The following is a 9922-nucleotide window of genomic DNA, read 5'->3' as shown; positions in this document are numbered from 1 at the left end:
CTGTATCATGAGCATTTAGCACAAATCCTAGCAAGAAAAAGGGGTTCAATAAGTATTGAATAACTGAGTAAAAGACATCAAACTAAAAGATCCCTAAGGTCTCTTCTAAGTATGATGATAATACTTTTAGAAATCATCTTTTTAGGGTTCAAAAAAACTTATGAAATATTCACCTCCCAAATAATATTACACATACTTCAGCCTTATGGTATGCTGTGGTTTTTGCAATTACAGTACTTAAAAGTAATATATGGTAAATCATTAGGTTAAGTCAATGTTTCAGAGGAAGATGGAACAAATGAGTAATGTGATCAAGCTTTTTACATTGAGTGACCCTAAGAACTGACACTTCGTTTGGTTGTTTGCTATTTCTTTAATGAACCGGAGCAGTTTTCTTAATTAGCGAGGGCCCATCTGTTTCAAGAACAAATGGCATTTAGTATAACAAGGGCTAAAACAATAAGACAGCTTAATTTTGGAGTGCAAATGGCAATACCAAGTGACAAAATTATTAGTTCATGTTTACCAGATATGGTTTAGTAGGGTCTTCTAGAATAGAGGTCAATTTGGTCATCTTGTCCTCTAATAATTCATAATGAACTGATTGTTGCTATTTCTTTATAGAGGAAAACTACTATCTGTCAAAGGACGTAATTAGATATTTATGAAACACCAAGCTTCTTCTTTGTGTTTATAATTTGACATATACAGCAAGGCTATTATTTTTGAGTCAAATATACTGTTTGTAAATAAAGTTTTCATTATTAGAGGTTTTCATAGGAGAAAGGCTGTTTTAAAATGTATGTACATTTTCATTATACTTACTATGTAATGGATATTTTATAGTCCTTTACAAGTTTATGGTTTTTTTAGGCAGTTACCAAATTCAAGGAAGACTCCCTTCTACGGTTAGACCTAATTCTGGTTCCTTTAAAATAAGCAATGAGATAGAAATTTCAGGAATCAAAACCCTCTGTGCCTACCACCCCTCTCCACTCCTTGTAGGAAACACAGAACAATACAGACAATGGGAAAGTAGAAAAATCTCACAAGGAGAGGGCCAAAACTAGTGTGGATAATATCTGAATGCTGTTTAATATTATTCAAGGTAGAAGATAAAGAGGCAGAAGAAAAATATGTACCTGGTTCATATTTCTTGGTTCCTATAATTTCTCTTTCATTGCTTATTTTGAAAGGATCCATGGCATGACACCTCCTCAGGCAGAAGTTACTGGCCCTGGTAACAGCCAATCATAATTTGATTGTCTGGTGTAGCTCTTTTCTACTAACACTATTAAAGTAGCAAGCAAAAGATTTATCAAAAATATGTTTCTTACAGAAGCTACAAGAGTATTTCATGTGACATGATTCAGTTATCAATACAACTGAAATGTAATCAAAATCTACTATGAGCCAAGCATTGTGCTAGACTATGGCAATATACAGTGAAAGAAATAAAAAATATCCCTGCCTTCAGGGAGCTTACATTCTAGTGAGGAGAGACAGACAATATGCAAAATAAATAAGTAATGATTTAATGAGATTTCACATAATACTAAGTGTTCTGAGTTAACATAAAGTAGGATAAGGGAAGAGAAAATAACAGCAATAAGGCTGACCTGAGCATGTGCTAATTAATGGAGGAAATAAGTGATGTATATATATCTATCTGGAGATGAAATAACCAGGCAGAATAACCAGAAAAAGCAAATATGATGCTATTGAATCCAGCTTAATGGGTTTGAGGAATAATAGTGTAGCATATGAAGTTGGATTCTAATGAATGTAGTTGAAAGTGGTGGAGTATGAAGTTGAAGAGGGAGGCTGGATCATACAGCCGAAAGATCAAGTTAAGATGACAATTTAAAAAATGACAACTGGATTTAGTAACTCAGAATTCACTGGAGACCTTGCCAAATGTGTTTTCAGTGCAGTGTTGGGACAAGAGTCTGACTGCTCTGTGTTTAAGAGAGAATGAGAGCTGAAGAAGTGAAGACAACAAGATAAACATCTCTTTCAACAAGGTTTATCATAAAAAGGAGCAGAAACATGTTACTTCATCATTTTTATAAAATGAACAGTAAAATATCAATATGATGGATGCATACTATGTAATGCTATGAACTAGGTAAACAGTAGCATGGACATATGTTAAAACTGTATGGTTGAGTGAAAGAATTAAAGAAGATAATGGAATCTATACACAATATCATTTACATGAATTAAAACACTGATGGAGAAAAGAATGTTACATATTTCAGAAGCACACATATATGTTTAAGGACCTGTCACAATCACAGTATCAAGGTAATGAATAAGAGATGATGCTATGTATAGCTGATTCACTTTGTTATACAGCAGAAACTAACACACCATTGTAAAGCAATTATACTCCAATAAAGATGTTAAAACAAAAAGATGCACTTGTTGGGGTGAGTGACAGTGATCACCGCTATAGTGGTAGTAATTATAATAGTTATAGTAGGAGTAATAGTAAATTCACAAAAATCAAATAGACATGCCCACAATTTAATACAGTTTTCAGAGAGAACAGACAAAAGATGCAGACAAAGATGTTCAAGAATTACCATAAATAAATAAATGAGAAAGGTCTAGATTGTCAGGGTCAGGTCAGTAATAGTAGAGGAGACAAAAGGAAAGATTATATTACTTGAAGAAATTGTGAAAATAATCTAAAGAGCATAATTGGGAGACAAAGTTTCGGGTGGGGTTAAAAAGGGACCATGATCAACTTCCCAAGGCTCCAACTTCTGGTGTCTTTAGTCTCTACTGGGCTCATTAATACATGTTTTTCAATTGCCAGAAACATGTTGAGTGAAAGGCTCCAATATTGTCAAGTCATCTCAGCCAGAGCTCAGCATCAGGCCAAAGAAATGTATCAGTGTGAGTAATTCATCCCAGCTTGACAACTCACTATTAGCTCCAAGTTGTTGAAGCAGAGGGGTCTGGGTGTAATGAATTCAGTGCTGAATTAGACTGACTTTTGAGGATGAAAAGTACTAAAGTGGCCGAGAGAGAAAAAATCATGAGGTATATCAGCCAAGTTATTTCACTGTGAAGTGAGAAAGGTATTAGATACTGAAGGATACCAATATTATGAAATGACAATTACAGGGATCCTAAAGCAGAAGCTGGCAAGCATAGCAGATGAAGTGATACACACTTTGCATACTTAAGAGCCAGAAGAGAGCCTACTGCTAATTTTAAGAGAAATAGCCTTACAAGTTAAAGGAGGGAATTAAGAAAGCTGTCTTGAAAACTCAGTTTTGCAGACAAACACAAATATTATATGATATCACTTACATGTAGAATCTAAAAAAAATAATACAAATGAACTTATTTACAAAACAGAAATAGACCCACAGACATAGAAAAAAACCTTATGGCTACCAAAGGGAAAGGGGAGGAGGGATAAATTAGGAGTTTGGGATTAAAATATACACACTACTTTATATAAGATAGATAACCAACAAGGACCTACGGCATAGCACAGGGGACTATACTCAATATCTTATAATAACCCATAATGGAAAAGAATATATATATATATATGTATAACTGAATGACTTTGCTATACACCAGCAATTTGCACAATGTTGTAAATCAACTATACTTCAATAAAAATTAAAGAAAAAAAAGAAAAATCAGTTTTGATTAGATGGATCATATCATACCTTAGGCAATGAGATTGTAGTCAACTAACCCCAATCCTGCAAGGTGTTTTCAACACCAGCTTGTATTAAACCAGACTTCCCATATCCTCTACCTGGATACAACTGAATTTTTCAGTGGAAATGCAAACTAGGTCCTGTCAAAATTTCTCTAGTTTTTAGACCCAGTTATTTGCATTATTTGAAATATCTGAGTATAATGTTTGTCAGCTGGACCACACAGATTTTGTCTCAATATATTTTGTAGGGTCTGCTTCTTCTATATACCCTTTAAATACCACTGTGACCCATGGTCTTTGCCTCCATTTTCATAACTTCATACATGGCTCCTCGGCGATATTATCAGCATCCATATACTGATGCTTCTGTAAGCACTATCTCAATCCCAGAATTCTCTCCTGAGTTCCAGGCTCATATTTCCAGTTTCTCACTAACCATCTCTTCTTACCTTTCCCATAAGTACCACTGCAAATTTAAAACTGAACTCACATAACCTGCAGAGTGAGAATGGAAGCAGATGGTAACAGTGGTTTCCCAGCACGGACTATAGTACTTGAGGCAAGGGGAGCTGCTGATAGAAGCCAGTGTTGTAGAGCAGCAATGGCTGAGTGTAGGGCCTAGGCCAATGTATGTGAGTTTGCCTTACAAACTGACCTGAAAACACAAGTGCCCATGACTGGAGATCAGAGCAGCACCTCAACCATCAGCAACAGAGAGCAAAATACAATGAAATGAACAGAAGAATATGAGGTACCTCTCAGAGGAAGCCAATGTAGACTCTTGATTATTGTGAACCAGATGCCCCTGCTCCCTCTGATTTTAAGACAAAAAGAAACACCTTCCATCCTCTTAGGTATAAGGGAAGGAGAACGGGGGCAGGGGGTTGGAATCCTGAATTGACCATGCAGAAAGAACTGAGTTGTAAACTGGAAGTGACTAAGTTTATTTTGAATTAGCTTGAATAGTTTTACCACTGTTGAGTGCCAATGAAGGCTTTAGTTACAGAAAATTTTACCTTTTGTACATCGGAGGACATGTCTGTGAATCTAACTACAATAATTCAAATACATTCAACAAAGAAAATAGAATTCAATGTTTTGTATATTTTGCAACCACAGTCTTAGAAGGTTTATTTAACAAAGACTCAAAGGCTATATAAAAAGAAGAATAAAGATATGCTAGCTTGATGATAAGAAATTTGGACACATTTAAAGATCTGGATACTACAAAGGCAGTATCCACCATTGATTGAGCTGGGACAGGCTATACTAGTAATAGTTAGGAAATCTGCCCTGGAATTGGGCAGATGTAGTTTTGTGCTTGGCTACACAACTCATTGGCTTGCTGATGTGGGCAAGTTATTTAACCTCTCTAAGCCTTACTTTCTTTATTTGAAAATGAGGATAATTACATCACTAACCTCCTAAGAAAGTTGTGTATATTAAATTAGATATTCCCCATAAAGCATTCAAATTAGGGTCTGACATATAATAATTCAAAAAAATTAGATATTAAAAACACTGGGGCTTCTCTGCTGGTGCAGTGGTTGAGAGTCCGCTTGCCGATGCAGGGGACACGGGTTCGTGCCCAGTCCGGGAGGATCCCACATGCCGTGGAGCGGCTGGGCCCATAAGCCATGGCCGCTGAGCCTGCGCGTCCGGAGCCTGTGCTCCGCGACGGGAGAGGCCACAGCAGTTGAGAGGCCTGCGTACTGGAAAAAAAAAAGAAAGAAAAAAAAGAACTGAACTCATTGTTTCCCCTGTCACAAAGTTCTCTGTCTTGGTTAGTAATAAAACCATCCTTCCAGTGCCCCACGTCAGATATTTGGTAGTGATCCTAGATTCCTTTCCGTCTCGTCTCCAACCATAACCATGACATTTATACCATATGTCACGAATGTACCCCTTCCTCTCCATTTCTACAGCCATTACCTTAGTTCAGGCTCAAATCACATCTGTCCTCGAATACCACAAGAGCCACTTAATTAGTCTCCCCGAAAATCTTTTTTATATTCCATATTCCCCTTTGAAGGATCTGATAGTAGACCCCTTTCTGTAAATATTAATACTTGAATACCCTTTCATAATACATGACCCACCACTAAATATGTGCCATTATTTTAATTTTACAGATGGTAAAAGAGGTTGACAAGAGATTAAGCAACTTACCCAAGGTCATACAGTTATTAAGTAGCAATGGGAGTATCATTAGGACACTCTAGAAAATAAGAAAATTAAAGCAAAGCAGAGGTTTTATTTAGAGGAAATGCGATTTAAGAAAACAAATTCCTGCAGAAGAGTTAAAACAACGACAGCACCCATTTGTTTGTATAATTTATGGGGTTTCTGTACCAAAAATATCACCCATATTTCAATAATCATTCTTTTAAATTTTTTATTTTTTTTTTGCGGTACGCGGGCCTCTCACTGTTGTGGCCTCTCCCGTTGCAGAGCTCAGCCTTCGGATGCGCAGGCTTCGGATGCGCAGGCTCAGCCGCTCCGCGGCATGTAGGATCCCCCCAGACCAGGGCACAAACCCGTGTCCCCTGCATCGGCAGGCAGACTCTCAACCACTGCGCCACCAGGGAAGCCCTCCCTAAATTTTATAGAACAGCTTAGACATAGGTGTTGTAAGGATGGCAGTAATATCAACCCAGAAACATATGATACAATTTCCTTAAATATAAATAAAAGTTACAACAAAGTAACTGATCTAAGACGGCTACATAGAGAAAGAGACACAGTAGCATTTTCTCAGGTGGAGTTGCAGCTCCTCTGAGCTCACAAAAGGCCACACAATCGTCCATTATATTGTGTGAGCAGGAATACTATTTCATTGTCTTTCGGGAAGATAAACCTTAGCACCCTCCCCCTCATCTTTTCGTTGTTGTTTGGGAGAGGTCTCATTCCCCCGTGGCAACCTCTAATTGTTCTGAGAGGCGTGAAGAAATCCTGACTTCATGCCAGCCCGCTGGCTTGATGCAGCCATGTATAAATCAATTGCATTAGGGTATTAATGCATCTTGCCCTTGAACATTTATATCCATTCACTTACCATGTAAGCAAGAGAGCTAGTACAATCCACTCTGGTGTGGATTAAATCAGAGGCCAGTTCCAGGCATCTACCTCATTAGAACTAGGCTTCAGACCTGCCTAAGGTTTCAGCCTCATAATGGTAAATAAACCAGAATAGAACAAGAATATAAAAGGTAAAAATTGAATTAATTAGATATCTATGGCACCAATGTGTGGCAATTTTATTCTCTATGAAACAAAAATGAATACTGTCTAAAGTAAAAGTTTAGGATTGAATTCAACACTTGCTGAATGCCTTCTGTTTGTAAGAAAGGCTAGACACCGTGGAAGGTTAAAGATGAGAAGGACAGTTTTCTGCCACCTAGATCTGACAGGCTAATATAGGGATTAGGGATAGAGTGCTATTTTGGTAACTGATAAAAGAAATCCACAGGCCAGTTTGGCTGGAGTGTTAATAATAAGCAATGGGTTAGTGGGAAATGAAGCTATGGAATGAGCCACCTACCTGCACATTTGAGAACATTAAATGAGATATATGAGGCTGTTTTCACTTTTAAAATTCAGTAAGTTGAAAATAATAGATAATTCTATGATGACTTCTTGGAAGTCAGCATAGTAAAGAGCAAGTTTTATAAAGGAGAAACTCAGGATATTTATTTAAGGTCTTTAAACCACCTATTACACTTTGTATCCAAGGGTAAAAGCTACAGAATTGCTCTATTTCGCTGAAGTTTAAAAATCACTTTTAGTTTCCTTAATATCAATCTACACAGGATTCTGTCAGCTCAAAAAGGAGATGCAGTTTCTTGTTTTATACTTATAAGCTACAGCTCAGCCAGCTGTCAGTCTATCAACATACTGATGTGAGAAGAGACTTTGGGAAGATGGCTGCAAAGGTACAGAGCACACACAAGACACAAGAGACTACTAGGATGAGACAGGGAAATACAGAAAGAAATTATTGAATTGTATTGGCTTCAGAGGCAATTCATTCAGCCAGGTAACTTATACTCAAATAACGAAAGAAGAAAAGAATGAGTAAAAATTTAACTTCATTTTGGATTGTTATCATTAGCACAAGCAAATTCTCTTTGTTTTGGTAACTTTGAGGGGTGCTTCTTCAAATAAATAAGACATATCACACCATAAACATCAGAAACACCCTTGACATCTAGTCTATTGCCAGATTCAAGGTTAAGCATGTGTTTTCCATCTACATCCTGGGCAGGACATTTTGACATGTATCACCTCTGATGCAATGTCCATGTGCTGAGAGAGAGAACAGGTCTGGTTACCTGTCAAGTCTTTGGTTTTCTTAACTGTCACTGAGTTTATTGTTCACTTCCTGGCCCAAATGACAAAGTAATTTAACTCACAGTCATAGCATTGAAAATCCCAATTGGTTTATGTTTCTAGCTGTGCCAGAAGCAGGAACTGCACATAATATATGACTAAATCTAGAAAATATCAGGATGGCAGGAAATAAATCAGATGTGAATTACCAAGCATCATATGATTATAGATAGAAAAATGCTGGTATTTTCTCTGGTATTCGTTTAAACATCTATCTTTAAATTCTAGAATCTTTATGATACATATTTTCAAGTGTTCTGTGCTTTTATAATTAGATAGATTGTACCTGCTAAACAATCTTTAGTGAAAGTATTATATCTACCACTTTAACTTTGAAGGAAATAAGATAGATGGATTTATATGAATGAATAAAAGAGAATACAGACTTCTGCTTCCAGCAACATGGCAGACTAGATATCATAAAAACCAAAGCTAAGCAGAATCCAAACCAAAACCCACCAAGAAATGCTGGATAAAATAAAAACAACATCACTTTAAATGAATATCCAAACTCATAATAAAATTCAAGAAATCCTACGGGAATAAAATTGAAGAGAGAGAACAGAAATCCACAGCAATAAGTTGTTCGGGGGAATTTTTTGTTTTACTAAGGAGGGGGCTTGTACTTGAAAGGTCATATGATTACGGGAGAACTTCAACTCATAGAAAGTGGGTATTTATATTTGAAAAGCCTTTTAAAATGTCTTTGTTAACCCACAAGTTAGTTGTTAGTACATATTTTATTATCCAAACATGGGTGGGCGTGGTTTTTTCACATTAACTTCTAATGTGGTTGAAGTGAGATCTGAGATCATGGTTTGTATGATACCCAGTCTTTGAAATTTGTTGAGGCTTTCTTTATGGTATGGCCTATTTAGTACATGTTCAATACTTTATGTCCCATGTGTGCTTGGGAAAATGTGGGTTTTCAAACTGTTGGAAGACTATCATCTATCATCTACCTATCATCTGTATCTGTCCATCCATCTATCTACCTATCTACCTACACACATACATACGTATATCCTAATGTCCATTATACAATACCCTAATATCCATCATGCAACACTTGAATATCTATTAGGTGAAGCTTAATTGTATCATTCATGTATTTAATATCCTTTTAAATTTTATTTTTCTGATTCACCTATCAATTGAGAGTTGTGTTAAAATCTTCAAAATGAGGATGTTCCATCAATTTACTTTTGTGGTTCTACAAATATTTCTTCATAAGTGTTAAGACTATTTTAGTAGGTGCATACATGTTTAATATTGTTAGATCTTCTTCTTGAAGGTAAACACTTATCTTTATATGTGGTGAACTTTACCATTCCTAATAATGCTTTGTGTGTATGTTAATGCCTATTTTGTTAATATAGCTACACTAGCTTTCTTCAGATTTATAGTTGGCTCATATATCTTTTTTCATCATTTTACTTTCAATCAGCGTCTACTTAATGTCATTCTAGTAAACTGCATATATTTGCATTTTTCCTAATTAGTCAATCTTTATCTTTTAACTGGCCAATTTATTCCATTTACATTTATCCTAATTACTGATATAGTTAGACACTTCTATCACACTAATTTATTTCCATTCATCCCGTAATTCTTCTGTTTCATCTTTATCCTTTGTTACTTTATTTTTAAAATGTTACCTAACTTGCCCCTTTAACAAGAACTTTAGTATGATCACAGATTTGTTTCCCTTACTCCCAACTTGCATCATGTAAGTATTATCTAAAAATTTTCATTCTAGTTGCTATGAATATATTTTCTCTTCTTTTTACCTTGGTCTTAGGTTTTTAAAAGAGATCAATGAATCTTGCCAAGATATTTGAT

Source organism: Neophocaena asiaeorientalis, unplaced genomic scaffold, assembly GCF_003031525.2.
Source record: "Neophocaena asiaeorientalis asiaeorientalis breed wild unplaced genomic scaffold, Neophocaena_asiaeorientalis_V1.1 scaffold619, whole genome shotgun sequence".
NCBI classification, from domain to species: Eukaryota; Metazoa; Chordata; class Mammalia; order Artiodactyla; family Phocoenidae; genus Neophocaena; species Neophocaena asiaeorientalis.
This window is presented reverse-complemented; position numbering follows the sequence as displayed.